The sequence below is a fragment of the Nelumbo lutea genome, chromosome 4, assembly GCF_056320005.1.
Source record: "Nelumbo lutea isolate HS-2025 chromosome 4, American lotus-T2T, whole genome shotgun sequence".
NCBI classification, from domain to species: Eukaryota; Viridiplantae; Streptophyta; class Magnoliopsida; order Proteales; family Nelumbonaceae; genus Nelumbo; species Nelumbo lutea.
In genome coordinates, this window is record NC_142687.1 from 55,707,470 (window position 1) to 55,724,704 (window position 17,235).

At 37.1% G+C, this 17,235-nt stretch overlaps 1 protein-coding gene across 6 annotated transcripts in view; it reads right to left on the reverse strand.

Moving 5' to 3' along the window:
- LOC148860712 (vacuolar cation/proton exchanger 5-like) overlaps positions 1–2,530 on the reverse strand; it is a 29,534-nt gene extending 27,004 nt beyond the window's left edge. For all 6 annotated transcript variants that reach the window (XM_088985868.1, XM_088985867.1, XM_088985866.1 and 3 more), the window contains exon 1: positions 2,363–2,530. The gene's annotated coding sequence lies outside the window, so the exon portion shown is untranslated. The remainder of the gene's footprint in view (positions 1–2,362) is intronic.
- Between the last annotated feature and the right edge of the window lie 14,705 nt (positions 2,531–17,235).

The window sequence follows — 17,235 nt, forward strand, 5'->3', positions numbered from 1 at the left end:
TCTTATTTAAGAGTAATCGAATCATACTATTACATTTCAACTCCATGTCCTCTCAATTAGCATTCTTTATGGCTTCTAGTTTCAAATTTTTTGTTTCCATTTTCTTTTTCATAAAACCTTTCAATTTGGAATTAAGAAATCATACCTTTTGTTTCCATTTTCCCTCATGAAATTTCAAAAATACCTTACTTACACCAACCTAGAAACTCTGATAAGGCTATTGGAATCATAACAACCACATGAAACTATAAAGTGTTTGAAATGAAGCAACAACTAAGAAAATTCAATAGCAACAAAAAAAATAAAGAAATCTAAATAGAGAAATATAACCACATATGTAGTTTGGCTTTACCATCTACTCTATGAGCAAGATGAAACCATTCCTCACTATGAGAGAAAGGCAAAAAGAATACACAATACATTGTAATTCACAATCCAAATCAATTCTTAACCCTTATACACCCATTCTCCCTTTCCACTCTTAAACCCAAAGAACTTGTTTAGAGAGAAAAACCTACTCTTATACCAAAAGCACCCTTTTTCTCTCAACCTTTTATTTCTTCCATAAAAGATATCTCTTCTTCTCTTACCCCACCACATAAAAAAGAAAACTATTATATCTAAATCCCTTCTTAACCTAAAAAGGGACCATACCTACTATGAGACTACAACATTAATCCAATGGGTAAAAAAATAAGACACAAACCCAACATTTTTCAAATTCAAGTTGCTCAATGGATTTTAATATTTAACAGTCTCTCCTATATAAATTTCAAAATGTTAATGAATAATTATTAAATGTTAGTGGACTTCTCATTTACACTCCTTTGAAAAGCATAGATGTAACTTTAAATGTATTTAGGACTTTTGTAATCAAAGTACACAAATTTGCAAGGGATAAATCATAATTGGAAGGATTTTCTCTTTACCTTTAATGAAACAAGAAGAGGTTCCTAGTTTGATCATGTATTTTTTATGCACTATAAGTAATAATTAATATGAAATGTGTTGACAATATTTTAGTTGTTTATGTTATAGAGTTAACCCTATTTGGTAATTTATCCTCATTATATGGTAAGAGAAAAATCTTAATTAGCCTAGGTTTCATTGAAGGAAATTATCTTATCTTTCTTTATAGATCTCTGTTGGTTTGATTTTCAATTTTGACCAAAATGACTAAACCTTCAATTATTTAAAACATATTTTTGTAACAAGTTACTTATTAAATAGGTTACAATACCTATTGGCCTCTCAAACTTCTATATATGGATATTCTTCAAGTGGCATTGAACCATTGAAATTCAAGGCTAAAAGAAGAACATTGCTAGATCCACCAATTTAAGTCATTGAAAATAACCAATGTAAGCCAGTCTATATATTCCAATCTTTTTAACTTTTTGAAAAGCCTTACTGCAAATACTTTTTAATTGATGTAACTTTTAATAGGAAAGTTTAATAATGTGTATTTTAAACTAAATTTGTGTAAAGAATTTTAATTATTCTATTTATATTTTCCCAAATTGATTTGTCTCTTTACAAAGATATTGTTATAACATTAAATTCTAAACAATCATGATAAAACCTCTTTAGTTAACAAGAACATTTACATTTGCTAAGTTCAATAAAAGATAATGGTGAACAACAAAATTGTATTTTTCTATATTAATCATTTTGTGTTAGAACTACTCACATTAATGTAAAAGCTAATGTAGTGAAAAGGAAATTGGTTTTAGTTTTAGTAGTTTCTTAGTGTCACAAATGATCTGGATTAGATTCTAGATGGGTCATTATGGAATAAAACAAATAAAATGTTATCCTTCAAAAGACCACATTTTTCTGGTTATTAAATCATTTTTGTCATTGTTGTTTTTGTTATTTTGAAATAGTGACATGCAATGCATGCATATGACCTTTTACTAGTTTCTTAAATGTTGTTCACTTGAAATAATTTTAGAAAACAATACTTTGTACAACTCTCCTTTTCTATGTCTCGCAAATATAGACATGGAAATGCCATGAGAAAGGCTAAACCACAAAAGTAAAAAAAAAAAAAAAAAGGTTGCACATATCTTTCTACAGGTCCCTTCTTGGCTATGTTTGAGGTGCATTGCTGGTTAACGATGCGTCATCATAATTGATGAATACATATTCAACTCAAAAAGGAAAAAAGAGAAGAGGTCATGTAAAATCCAAAATTTAGACTACCATTTAAACATTGAACATTAAGAACCAACTTAATATTATTCTTCTATGGTCGGATGATAAGTAAACTTCTCTCCTACTTCCTCAATGATTGAGGAAAGAATTTACTAAAGTTTAGAGAAATTTAAGGTTTTCTTCTTAAAAAGGGAAAAGAAGGTACCTTGAAAACACAAAACAAAAATATAATCAATGTTGTTCTTCAATGGCTAACTGATCCATAATAGATTCGGTTCTCCGCTTCCCCATTCAAATAAAGTTCATTGCAAGGTTAAAAACATGAAGGGAGGGAAGCAGAAAATGGAGATAAAGTGAGATGAAAAGTTTAGATAGAATGTTGAGGTAAAGGTATATACAAAGAGGGGAGAGAGAGAGAGGAGAGAGTGAGTGGTCAAGAGAGATGTACTCAAAAATTAAGGCTAATATTTCATTTGAGTAATCAAGACAGAGAATAAAGGAGAGAAAATATTGAAAGGGGAGAGAGAGAAACTTGAAAAAGAGACTTTTGACAAGCATCTAATAATAATAGTGATAATGGAAACAATTTACTAACAAATAGACTTAGTCAAAAGCCTCCCATGATGCCATCTACAAAATCATTTTACCGTACAAATGTACTGATAGCTATGGGACCCACCTACACCAATAATAGTTAATTTTGTGACCCACTTTAAACGACTTAATGTTTCAAATGTAGATTGTGCGATAATTTGTAAGATGTAACATATAAGGAGTTAATGAAAGAAAAAAAATAAACAATAGATTTTGCAAGCTTTGATATAAGAAAGAAGTCAATTGGATGCCTTCAAGGTTATGTTTGGTTTGAAAGAAAAGGTAGGTAAAGGAAGGGAAATCTATACAAACCTTGTATAAGTTTTCATACATTTTCTTTCAAACCAAACATAGCCTAAAGGAGAGTTTAACAAAATACAAAATATATTACTCTTAATTGAAACATTGAAATTTTATCAGATGATAAATTCATTTGGAATTGCAACTATGGAGAGCTCTCTTTCCTTGGCTTGGAATTTGATAAAAAATTATGATGCTAAAATTGAAGAAGAACCAGTTTTGTATATTCAATCTTCCCACAATTCTTACTTGGAAGTTGTTAAATGGTACTTTACCTATTGTTAATATGATAAGCAAATGTGGAGTTCAATTAGATTCTAAGTGCAATTGGTGTTATCAGCATTGCATTGAGAACTTTAATCATGTCTTTGTGAATGGTGCCATCACTAATAAAATTTGGTCTCATTTCAATATATCTTATTCGATTTTATTATCATTTTGGTATGGAATGTGGTAAATAGTGTTAGACAATGTATGTCCTCAGCTCCAATTAGATTGATGTACATATACATTTATTATAAATGAATAAAAGTATATTATTGTTTTATGTTGATATTGGTATGTTTCTGTGTTATTACCCCTTAAACTGGACAGTTATGAGACTTGTATTAGTTTAGAATGTTCCTAGCCATTGGATAGACTTTGGGAGTTTATTCTACCAAGGCTAACACTGATGTGCTACCAAAGAAGTTGGGGCAATTTGTCTCAATTGCTAGGATTAGACCCGAAACACATGTAAATGTGTGTTTGGATGAAACATTGAACCCAGACCATTTTCTAGTTATGCCTTGGATCTTAGAGATTGATGGAAAAAACAAGAAAGTTACACATAACCCCAAGACTTGATTATAGTACTATACTAGGTGTTGGATTGTTTTGTTTTTGATATTCCAATCAATAAGATTCATCAAATGTCAAAACCTGGGTATGTTGGGACAGTCTAAGAACTCAGTTGAGTGGCTAATCATAGTGATAGGATCGTCTCCTTTATCGGGCAAAATGAATGATATGCCTTACACTCTCTTTGATGGAAACTTGAATTACTAGTAGTGTATTTCAATTGTGTTTGAGATTTGGTTTTGAAAAATATATTTATATAATATATATTAATGTTTTATGAAAAATGTTTACAAAAGGTTTTAATTCCTAGGATCCATCCAAGCAGAGAGTGTGACACTGTATCTCCCAACCAAGGGAGAGGTCATTCCCTATCAGGCAGTGTTGTGGTCATTATGGGCCGAGAGGTTAAGTGTAAGAGACCATTATGGTTGATTATCTGATGAACTTTATCTTATTTAAGTCCATTATCCTTGGGTCTTTATAGGATGACTGAATTCAATGATCATTTAGGTATAAATGTTGGGCCCATATTGAGCTCATAGTGATGTGCTCAGGGGTTCATTGTGCTTAGTAGTAAATTCAGCTAAGCCTTTTCATAGAGGCTGGGCCGAGCCCATGTGGACTTATGTGATATCATTATGGGGTCCCATGCCATACAAATCAAGCCTAAGTTGGCCATGCAACATCTTGGGTCATGAGCATTTGAAAGAAATGGGCCTAAGGCCCATAATTAATATGATTAAGTAAGTTGTCACATGACAACTTAATGTAGGTCAAATTTGGGTTTGGAAATGGGTATAGAGCACCCATCATCTTGAGAGGATAAAGCTTATCTCTTAACAGAGTTCAGATTCAAATTAAATTTGAATAATCTCCTAATTTGATTAAGAAGTGCTCCATAAGGAGATGAAAGAAGAAGAGGGTGAACTAGACTAGAAAATCACTCCCTCTTGTTCTCTTTTCTTCTCTTTTGCCTTCTAAGAAACCCTATCACGACCTAGGATTTCATGGATTAATAAAGATCATTTTTCTTCTGATTTTTGCAAGAAAAATTCAGAGGAATTTCAAGTTCACCTTCCCCAATTTGATCCAAGCAATTGGGTTGTAGTTTTGCTGAAAACTATACTATTGAATCAATTTCACCTATACACTGTACCATTTTCAGTGGATGTTGGTTTTAGGACTGATTTGGGCATGGACTTCCACCTTGGGATCTGTTTTTGTGGTATCCATATCAAGTATAAATCTCCCTCTTTGTTTGATTTCAAATTTGGTCTAGTTTAATGCAAGACCAATCCTAAAAAATGCAGTTTTTCAAAACATTGGGAATTTGATTCCCAAAAGGATTAGGATATTTTTGAAATTCCACCCAACCATCTAGCATGTTTAGCCATCCATATGATGGATCCTAACCCTTCCAATAGTGGTATCAGAGCACTAGGTTCAGCCCTTTGACTAAACCAAACCGGATTTGAGGTCTTGTCAATTTGAGTAATTAGCATAAACCACTGAAAATTCGGTTCTTGGATTATATAATTAATTATTTTTCTTTTCTAGAAAGAATGTATTAGGTTTTTTTATCTAAGCAATAGAATTAAGGTTTTCTATTTTTTATACATCAGAGAAATAGTTGGAGCTTGTAGAGAAGATAAAGATTGCAGATGAAGATCAATTTGCAAAAAATGGACTAAATTAGTGGATAAAGATGCACCATAAAATTGGGTTATCCATTTCACTAAGACAATAAGTGGGGTTGCTTCATGAGATGATAGGGGCATCATAGACTAGTGGGAGGGGCCTATCCTAAAATGAAAGACTCTTCCATGGTGCCTTAGGGCTCCTGATATGACAGGTCTGCATTTACCAGTCAAAAAGATTTAACCTGAAATGGAAATGAACCTTTTATAATGGAGGCCAAAGGGATAGCTCATTGAATGGGTGGATATGTGATCATTCACAGAAAGTGGTGGGGTTATGCAACTGAAAACAATTGGCCCCATGCACCTATGTGATTTCCCACATTTCTAGGGACATGAGCTATGTCCTCATCACTGAAATTGGAGGGAAATCTCAGAGATGAACAAATGGAGATGGAATATAGATAAAAGTCAATTTTATGAAAGATAACATGAAACAATATTAATGTCATGGACTAATTAATCGTATCTTTTATCAGAAATGGCATACGAACAGATCGCTAAATTGTTAGACGACAACTAATTGAAAGGAGTCAACTATGCAAACTGGTTTCGTCCGGTGCTCACGTCCGAGAATGTGGACAAGGTTGCCAAAAACCCAACACTGGAACGTCTGGGTGATAGGGCTTCTGAAACAAGAAGGAGGGAATATCAAGAATGGGAAGAGAAAAATTCTCTTGCCCAGTGTTATGCCATGGCCTCCTTGGATAATTCTATCCAAAGACAGTTTAATAAAATTGAAAACTACAAAGATATCCTAGATAGTTTAAAAACCATGTATGAGAAGCATAATCGTTCTACAAGACAAAAGGTCCTCAAATTGTTGATGACGATGAGGATGACCGAGAGCCAACCAGTTCATGACCATGTCATAAGGATGATAGGTTATATAAATGAATTGGAGGTTCTTGACTCCCAACTTGATGATAACACCATAATTGATGTTATCCTGAAGTCTCTACCCTCGTCCTCCAATCAGTTTGTCATCATGAATTACAACATAAATAAGTTAGTAGTTAGCTTACAGGAGCTCAGTAATATGTTTTAAAGAGCTAAAGAATTGATTAAGAAGGATAAGCCGGTAGCCATGTTTGTTCAAAGTGGCAAATTTGGCATGAAGAAAAGAAACGGTAAGACAACAAAGAGAGACAAGTCATCTAATGAATGTCACTTCTACAAGCAAACTATGAACTAAAAGGGGAATTGTCCTCAGTATCTGGAATCTTGCAAGAACAAAGAAGTAATTTCAAATCTCTTGTCATAGAGACCAATATGTTGGTCACTTCTACGTCCCAGTGTATTGACTTTAGGACTTCCACTCATGCATGTAATACATCGTAGGGGTTCAAGGAAAGCAGAAGGGTAATTGATGACAATGTTGTGCTTTACTTGGAGACGACTATAACTATTGTAGTTACTTTTATCAGAACACATCCCCAAGAAAAAAACACATGATACAATTAATCCCATATGCCTGTGGCATTACCGGCTTAGCCATATTGATATAAAACATATCACAAGATTGGTGAAGAATAGTCCTCAAGATTTTCTCACTATGGAAGATCTACCAACTTGTGAGCCTTGCCTCTAAGGTAAGATGGCAAAAAGGCCATTTATAGGTAAACTAAAAGAACTACACATACACTTGACATTATACATACCGATGTATGTGGTCCAATGAATGTTAGGACATAGAACCAATACTGTTATTTCAGAACTTTCACCAATGGTTATTCTCGGTATAGTTATGTTTACCTAATGAGACATAAGTCCGAATTCTTTGAAAAGTTCAAAGAGTTTAGACAAGAAGTCAAGAAACAGTTGGTAAGACAGATCAAAGCCCTTCGATCAGATCAAGGAGATCAATATCTCTCCGAAAAATTCAATGAGTACTTAAAGGACAATGGGATTATATCATAGTTGTCTCCTCCTTTTATACCACAATTAAACAGTGTATTAGAGAGAAGAAATCAGACTCTATTAGATATGGTCCGATCGCTCCTCGTCCATTCAGAGTTACCCATATCCTTTTGGGAGCATGCATTGGAGACTACAATTTATGTATTGAACCGGGTTCCAACCAAGTCAGTTCCTAAGACTCCTTTCAAGTTATGGACTAGAAGGAAACCAAGTGTAAGACACTTGAAAATATGGGATTGTCCAACACACGTCAAAAAGACAAGTGTGGACAAACTGGAATAAAAAATTAGGCATTGCTTATTTGTAGGCTACCCTAAGGATTTCATAGGGTATCTCTTCAATGACCCACGAGAGCAAAAAGTGCTTCTTAGTCGACATGCCTACTTGTTTGAGGATGACTACATCCTGAACAACCGCCATTAAGAAGTTGATGAAGAGAGCTCAGGAGCAATGGGAGATAACCCACAGATTTTAGATAATAATATCCAACTTAGAAGATCTACCTAGGTTTCTAGACATCCAATACGTTACGGTTATGATAAAAAAAAAGTTACTTGATGGAAGCTACAAACGATGAAGAAGATTCCATGACTTATATGAAAACTATGTTGGACATAGACTCCCTAAAGTGGGTAAATGCCATGAAAGTCAAGATGGACTCGATAAAAACCAATGGAGTGTAAACTCTCGTTGGCCTACCCCTAGGGTGAAATCAATCGGTTACAAGTGGATCTACAAGAGGAAGAAGGGCCCTGATGGAAAATTTGATACATATAAAGCTCAATTTGTAGCAAAAGGGTACACTCATAAAGAAGGAATCGATTATGATGAAACCTTTTAATAAGTGGTCATGCTTAAATTCATAAGGATATTATTAGCTATAACTGCACACTACTACTAAGATATTTGGCATATGGATGTCAAAACCACATTCCTGAATGAAGATCTTACTGAAGATATCTATATGTAGCAGCCACAAGGCTTTGTTGCTAAGGGAAATGAGCACATGGTGTGTAAGCTTAATAGATCCATTTATGGGTTGAAGCAAGTTTCCAGAAGCTGGAACATCCAATTTGATTCAATAATCAAATAGTTTGGTTTTGAGCAGAATTTGGATGAACCCTATGTTTACAAAAAGACAGTGTGAGATAAGGTTACATTTAAGATTTTGTATGTAGACGACATTTTGCTCATTGGGAATGATGTAGTAATGTTGACTACGGTGAAGGTATGATTTTTGTAGTAATTCTCCATGAAAGATCTTGGAGAAGCCTCTTATATCTTGGGACTTTGACTAGATATATCAAAGAAGATAATTGGATTATCCCAATCTACTTATGTTGATAAAATTGTCAACAAATACAGCATGCAGAACTCCAAGAAGGGATCCATTCCTTCAGGCATGGAATCACTTTCTCCGAAGGAATGTCACCTAAGACTTGTGAGGAGATTGAGGACATGAGAGAGGTTCCTTATGTCGTAGCCATAGGGAGCATCATATATGCTATGTTGTGTACTCAGCCAGACATTTCTCAAGTCGTTAGTGTTGTAACTAGATACCAATCATTCCCAAGACAAGAGAATTGGATTGCTGTGAAAAACATACTAAAGTACTTATGGAGGATTAAAGAATATTTTCTTCTCTTCAATGGTAGTTCACTATAAATGGTCAGTTATACTGATGTCAACTTCTAGCCTGACCCAGATGATAGAAAGTTTATATCTGCATACTTTGGGACCATGTATAATAAGAAAAATAGTCCATGACTGAAGCCAAGCATATTGTTGTAAGTGAGGCAACCTAATAAGTAGTATGGATGAAGAAATTCATCATAGAATTTGAAATCCAACCATATCACCCATTCCACTACTGTGTGATAACACTGGAGCTACGGGAAATTGTTAGTAGAGGGGACATCTAGATTCTGAAGGTAGCATCAGCAAAGAATGTGGCAGACTCATTGGCTAAGCCATTGATACATAAAGTGTTTGATAAATATGTAGTTGTTCAAGTTAAGTTTCAGTCAGTATTTTCGCAATACCTTAAACGTTTCGGTCAAGTTGGCAATATGCAAGCTAGAAGTCCTACTCTTAGCTACCATGTCATTAACATAAACTTAAATATTCTTCCAATTAAATTCTTAAAAATAAAGTTTACAAGATGCTGGTAGGTTGCCCTGACATTCTTTAAGGCCGAAGGGCATGACTGTATAGCAATACAACCCGGTCTTAGTGACAAAAGTGGTATTTTCCTGATCCAAGGAATCCATCTAGAGCTGGTTGTAGCTTGAATATGCATCTATGGACTTCAGTAGCTTAAATCCCAAAGTGGCGTTTACTAGCCAATCTATTCTTGGGAGTGGGAAGGTATCCTTTGGGTAGGTTCTATTCAAGTCAGTGTAATCCACACATGAAATTGGCATCTAGGATGTAACATGCACATCTAATATGAAATCATTTACCATTTAAACATGGTTTTAATTGAGATTTTAAAATATTTATTGTTGAATCATTATTACTAGCATTATTAAAACTAACAGAAAAAACTTATTTTCAATTCCATAATTATGTAAAGTATTTAATATACTTCTAGCAATTGTTGACTAGTGTGCAGTCATTCAAGCCTAGCAAAACTTAAAATTTTCTTTCTTAAAAGCCAATTTTCATCAATAAAATGACCAATAACACAAATATAGTTTATATTATATTTAAAAGTCCAAATGTCAAAAGTAATTATAACTTTAGAAGAAATATTTGATACAGTAGAAATTAATTTTTGTTTATATGAATAACAAATTTTCAAAGCATCTAATCTAATAGTATTTCTAGAAACTTTTTAAAAAAATTGGAATTATAAAATGTTGTAAAAATCTTTCAAGCTTAGTATCTTCAGTTAATAAAAATAGTTGTTCAGTATGCACAATATATTTTGCTAAATCTTACCTCATTTTTTAATTGAGAATATTTAAAAGTAACAAAAACCCATGTCTAATTTCTGTTTGTGATGTTTGTTTCCCTTCTTCTTCTTCTTCTTCATTTTCTAATGACTTAGAATATGTTTGCCTAAGTGACCAGTACCACCCTTGCTACTATAACTAAAATCACTCCTACATTTAGTGCAAACAACTTTTTTTCCCTTGCCCTTAACCTCTTCTATGATTAATACTTCCTAGACTGGGCTAATCAACTTACTTCCCTTCTTTTTCTTTTCTCTAGTAGTACTATGGGTTAGAACCCCAACAATATCAGTAGCATCCATATCGGTGCTGACACTATCATATTGCAACTAAACATCGTCAACATTGAACATGTAAGGAAATTGGTTTTGGGAGGAGCCAACCTTTTTTTAATTCTATAAAATAAAAATTAATTTAATTGCAACTTACCCAAACTGCTAGTTTGGAATCTGACCTTGACTTAAATGGTTGAACCCTCCAAGCCTTCCAAATTGTTAACTTGAGATACTTAAGCAAGGCTTCTTCTTGTTGAAACTTAAATAAATTTGAGAATTGGAGAGTAGAGAAAGTATGAGACTATGTATAAGAGAGTATGCGAGTATTAGAACCGGTGTGCTGAAAATGGTGGAGGATAGGGGTACTTATAAGAATTGAAAATAATTCAATTGTCCAAAATACCTTGAAAAACCAGTCATGTTCTAGTTGTTATGAGGGGTATTTTGGTCATTATAAAGCCAATTATCACTTTTACTCAAATGCCTCCACATTAGTTGTTAGATAGTTGTTGGAGGCATTATTGTCAATTTTGCCTCCCCCAAAGCTAAAATACATAAATACCCCCCTAATTTGCTATTTATAGTTGTTGGGGGTATTTATGTAAACCCCCCAAAAAGCAAAACCTAGCCATTGGGGGAGGTCCAAACGAATAGTTTCCTATAGGTCAAGCGAAGCTATGGAAACACAGGCCAGGTCGTGTCGCATGCTGGGCCATGCTAGCATGCAGGCCATGGCCGACACAACCCACTTGGTTGTGCCATGCCATGTTGGCCCATGGGCCTAGAAACCCAAGCTTGGCATGACCCATCCCATTGTGTCATGCCTGACATGGTCTATGTATCGTCATTTTGGGCTAGACCAAAATCGTGTTGGGTCATGCCGACCCACAAGCGGCATGGCCTGATTTACAACTCTACCACTAGCGCATCATCATAAGGCAAGCAAACATCCTTCAGGTTGTCTTCCCATAATGAGATCGTTTCATTAATCTTTGAATTCTTCTAAGGTGGGTTGTCTTCTCTAGTAGCTCCCAAATTAATGCTTTTCGGGTGGCCTGGCTACACTCAACCACTATTGATCTACCAGCTATCATTGCAATCACATCAGCAAGTGATTCTTCCTCAACCTCCTTTTCCTAGTCCTTCGGCTACTTGACAGGTCAGGCATCATTCTTCACGAATTGCTTGAGGTAGCCGCACTGAATCAGCTTCTCAATCACGTTCTTTAGGTCTCGGCAATATTATGTGTTATGCTTGTTGGTCCGGTGAAACTTATAGTACCAGTCTTGGTTTCTCTTTGCTAGGTTACCTCTCATGTGTGGGGCCACTTTAGGTAGTCCACCTACTTTATCTACACTAAGATTTCTCCCCTCTTGATGTTAGGTGTGTATCTTCTAGGCGAGAACACCTATTCAGTGATCGAGATCATCTAGACGAACTTCCTTCGCCATAACTTCTCTTACTGCCGCTTTCACCTAGGTCCCCATCCCAATCCTCTTCTTCCTCTCCCCTTAATCTCCTCATGTGTGGATGGCCCCTTCGGCGTTCATGTACTTCTTGGCACAAGCGAGGAAGTTTGTCATGTTTAGTGGAAACTTCTTGGCTAAGGAGAACTGTAGATGACTGTCTTTAACCCCATGGGTGGCGGTTGCTATAGCTACTACTAGGTCGAGGTCATGGACCTAGAGGACCTCCAACTTGAGCCTTTGGATGTACTCCCAAAGGGTCTCTTCAAGTCATTGTTGGATGTTCATTAAACTTGTAATGTTTTATGGATATCGGTAGCTTATTGCGAAGTGTATCATGAACTACTCAAAGAATTGCTACCAGCTTTTAATGGAGCTCGGTGCAAGTTCCAAGTACCACATCTGAGTCATTTGCTAGAGTGTGGTTGGGAAGGCTAGGCACAAGCTTGCCTCTAAGGCCCTGTGTAGCAGCATGTTAGACAGTGTATGCCCTTAGCTCCAATCAGAATGATGTACATTATGACATTTAATGTAAATCAATAAAGTACATATTTGATTCATGTTATCATGGTGTGTTTCTGTGTAATACCCTTAAACTGGACACATATGAGACTTGTGTTAGCTTAGAATCTTCATAGTCGGATAGATCTGGGGAGATTTATCCTGCCAAGGCTGACACTGATGTGCTACCAAGTTGGTTGGGGTGGCTTGTCTCAACTGCCAGGGTGAGACCTGAGGTACATGCAGTGTGGATTTTCTTGAAATCCTAAACCGGACCAAAATTCCAATATTGCCCTAGACATTGGAGATAGATGGGCAAAACTTGAATATTACACCTGACCCCTAGACTCGATTATGATACTATACTAGGTGTCGGATTGGGATGTCTTTGATATTCCAATCAGTGAGATCCTTAGAGGGGGTCAAAACCTGGGTATGTTGGGACAGTCCAAGAATTCATCTGAGTGAGTGATCATAGTGACAGGATCAACCCCTTTGTTGGACAAAGTGAATGATCGGGGATGCACTCTCTCTAATGGAAACTAAAACTGTCGACAATCAATTTCAACCGTTGAAATTTGTTTTGCAAAATATATTTATATAGAGATATACATATATATTATGGTTTCAAAATGTTTGCAAAAGGTTTTAATTCCTAGAATCCATGTGAGTAGAGAGCGCAGCACTATACCTTGCAGCCGAGGGAGAGGTCCTCTCTTGTCGGGCAGTGTTTGATCATTATGGGCTGACAGGTTAAGTATAAGACCATTGAGGGAAATACTTAATGGGCTAATCTTATATCTGCCCACAGTCATTGGGTTTTTATAAGGTGGCTTGACCCAATGACCATTTAGTGTAAATGTTGGGCCCATTAAGAGCCCATGGTGATGGGCTCAAGGGTTCATTGTTTCCTATAGTGAATTCGGCTAGGCCTTGTAATAGAGGCTGGGCAGAACCCATGTGGCTGATGTGTAGATCAATGTTTGGGTCCCACGCCATACAAGGATAGCCAACTGGGCAACAGTTAGGAGGTTAAGTGAGCACATAGACTTAATGGGCCTAACGCCCAATTCGAACTGACTTCATAAGACTTATTAATTAGGGGCGGTTTTGGGATTTAGATCAGCAGATAGGATAAGGGATTATCCATATCCACTCAGAGAGTCCAGATCCAAATAAAGATTTGGATCAGGAAACTCCTAATTTGATTAGGAAGGCTGATCTTTATCAACAGATAAGATAAGGGATTATCCTTATCTCTTAAAGAGAGTCCAGATCCAAATATAAGATTTACATTAGCAAACTCCTAATGGGATTAGGAGATGCTCTCTTTAAAGGCTATAAATAGAGGAGCAAGGCGAACCTCCAAGACACAATACTCAGTTCACGATTACAAAGAGAGAAGAATCTATTGTTTGACTGCTTTTGTCTTCTGCTCTTTTTTGCTCTTGTCGCCCATGTCAATTCGATCTCCACCTATGAGAGTGATTAAGAAAGGTTCTTGATATTACCTTTTAGTAGAAAAAGTAATCTATAGTCGTGCTCACCAGCCCTCCATCACATTCTTGCTGAAGAATTTGGTTCTTGCTGAAGAGCCATTCTACTGATTCTGCTCCACCTCACACTGTGTCATCTTCGGTGGGAGCAGTTTTTTGGTTTTCTCCTTGGGCATAAACACGTTCATTGGGAGTTACTATTACTCTATATCAAGTATATCCCTCTCCTACCTTTTGGTTTCAAATCTGGTCCGGTTTGATTTCAAGATTGATCCTTGAAAGTGCAATTTTCTAAAATAGGGAATGTGATTCCCACATAGGAGAGAGAGAAATTTTTGAAATTTTGCCCAACCTTCCTGTAAGGTTCGGCCACCCATATGATGGATCTCTCATCCCTTCACAGCATAAGTTCTTGGGAGCTTTCTACATGGTCCAATGGGTTGGTGGTCCCGTCATAGGTCTCAAGTTCGGCGCTTTGAATTCTTTGAGGCATAGTTCTGAGAGTATCTTAGGTGCTAAAGGCGATGCCCTAGTGAGCTTTGGAATACTCTAGGTATCGGATTGGCTAGGTTCACGATCTCTAGACGAATCTACGTAGTGTCATCTCGGGGGCCAAGTCAGCTCTTGACCAGTTCATGTCGATGACACCTTTTGTACCTATCCCGCCTCAAGGTTCTTGTAGAGTGCGAGTTATCCAAATTGTAGGAATTGTTTGCCCTACTCCCTTCCTCAAGTACATAAGTTCGGTCTCACTACTTCAAGGTGTGGGTTCTAGCGAGGGTCTAATCTCCTTTCCAAGGGGCTAGAGGAAATGATAGGACTACTTTAGATGCAAGTAATCGAACGTTCTGATTCTGGATAGAAGTTGGCCTTCCAATGGTACGACAGGCCATTGCTGAAGTGGTAGCTATTGTCTTGCTACAGCCTCCTAGGCTCAAAGACGGATGTCCATGCTCATGACCAAATGCACCAAATCCTTGAATTGCTCTCCAATAACTCCCCTTAATGTCATAGAGGGCTCAACATTCTAGGGTTTTCCCCCGGAGGAAAATCCACCAATGGTTTGGGTTTCCTTGTTCTTTGGAGAAAACATTGAGTAAGAGTGAGAGGGAGCAACCTTTATATTCGGTGGGTTCCCATAGTTGGTGCCAATTAATGATGGTGAAATGTGCTAGTCCCTACTGGCAATGATAGCTTGAAGCTGGATATAGTGATCAGCCGCTAGATCTGCAAGATAGATGATGTTAGAGGGCTTGGGGAGATGACCTAGGCAACAGACTCCAATGGTCAAGTGAGCACTGAGCTAACAAGGTGGTAGAGAGCAATCGAGCAGGAAATCAAAGCAAGAGAATGCTTGAGTAATAGTGAGCATACCACTTAAGAGTGAAGAGTCACCCTTATATAGTCTTCACTTAAGAGTGAAGAGTCACCCTTATATAGTCCTTGAGGCTAGACGGTGATGTATCCAATACGTTAGAGCTGTTAGTATTTGTGCATCCATAGCTTCCCGATGCCCCCACATGACATCACTAGCATGCTTATCTACTTCCTCCTGAAGCAGAGGGAAGCAAGCTTTTCACTGCCAGGTGGGCATTGTAGCCTCATACATAGGTCGAAGGCATGCTGAGGTCGATGAGGTCCCTTAGGTCGTGGGTTGCCCAGGCTAGACAAACAGGTTGGGAGTGCGGAGCAATCAAAGCGGTTGTGTGCTCTAACCCTGTAACCGATCTGCCGATGTGCTCTTAAATGAGGTCGGAAATCGTTTGGGCCACATAAGTCAATCTGCCGAGGAAAATTCAAGTAGAGTCCGTCCACGTCTAATGTTGAGGTGTCATAGAAACAAATTCAAAGCACCACGTGGCAGAATATGACTAGCTAGAGGGGTAGGCCGACCCTCCTCAGAAGGTATTTTAATAAATTTCCATATAAATTGATAGATATAAGAGTAAAATGGGTATTTTTGAAAACTAATGGACATAGCCAATGGTGATGCATGATCTGGAAGCTCCTAGCTAGAGGGTTGCCTGGACATATTCGAGTGGTGAGTTGGAGCAAACTGCAAAACAATGATCAGAGTGACCGGGGTGGATGACCCGAGGAGGTCGCTCCAATGCTTAAGTCAATATTTTGTTGTGATTGCGAGCTAGAATTGGAGTGCTAGAGAGCTTGGATACAACTAATCGCGCACGTACCTGGACCATGGAGGGATCGATACCTTTATATAGCTGAGCTATCGTGGGTTTCCCGAAACATTTCCGAGATCTGCGGCCTAAATGGACGAGATCCGTTTCCGCTTTAATCGAGGAGTAACGTATCAATCAATGAACCTTATTGTCGTCATCCAATCCGGGCGAGGAGAAGATAAGGCTTGTCGCTATGCGGTATGATCCCGTAATATTCGGAGTCTGCTGAGAAGCTACGGGAATTGATTACGTATCACTTCGATTCCTGGGCCCCGAACTCGATTAGGCACTGAGGTGGCTTTATGCCGGGGTGACTTTATGCCGAGATGGCCAAACGTCCGAACTCCGCATACTACTGACTAGGCTCCCCTTGCTGAGTTGCCATCCTATAGGCAGATCGTGTCCACGTGACATTTATTTACTAGGTCATGCCAAATTACCCCTCATCAACCAACATTTTTCATTCCCGAAAATAATAAAAAGTAGGTAACTGCAGATTTTTTTCCATACCATAGGGGAGGTTTTTATGTAAATGAAACCTTTTTTTTTTTTTTTTGAGTTGGGTGTAAATATAAATGAAACTTAAGGGGATGTTTTTATGATTATCAGAAACCTAAAGGGAGGTTTTTTTGTTGAAATCAATGCTTGAAATATATATACCGGCGTTTAAGCGTTTCTGTAATTGCAATTTAACACATTTATGCCTCAATGAATGGCGTTTCTAACTAATAGATGTTTAAGCGGCAATTTAATATCTGCCGGTTAAAATACAAATATTGAGCAACAGCGTTTAAATTCGAATTACCATCCAATTAAGATACAACTGCAACTCCACAGTCCACACGTTAC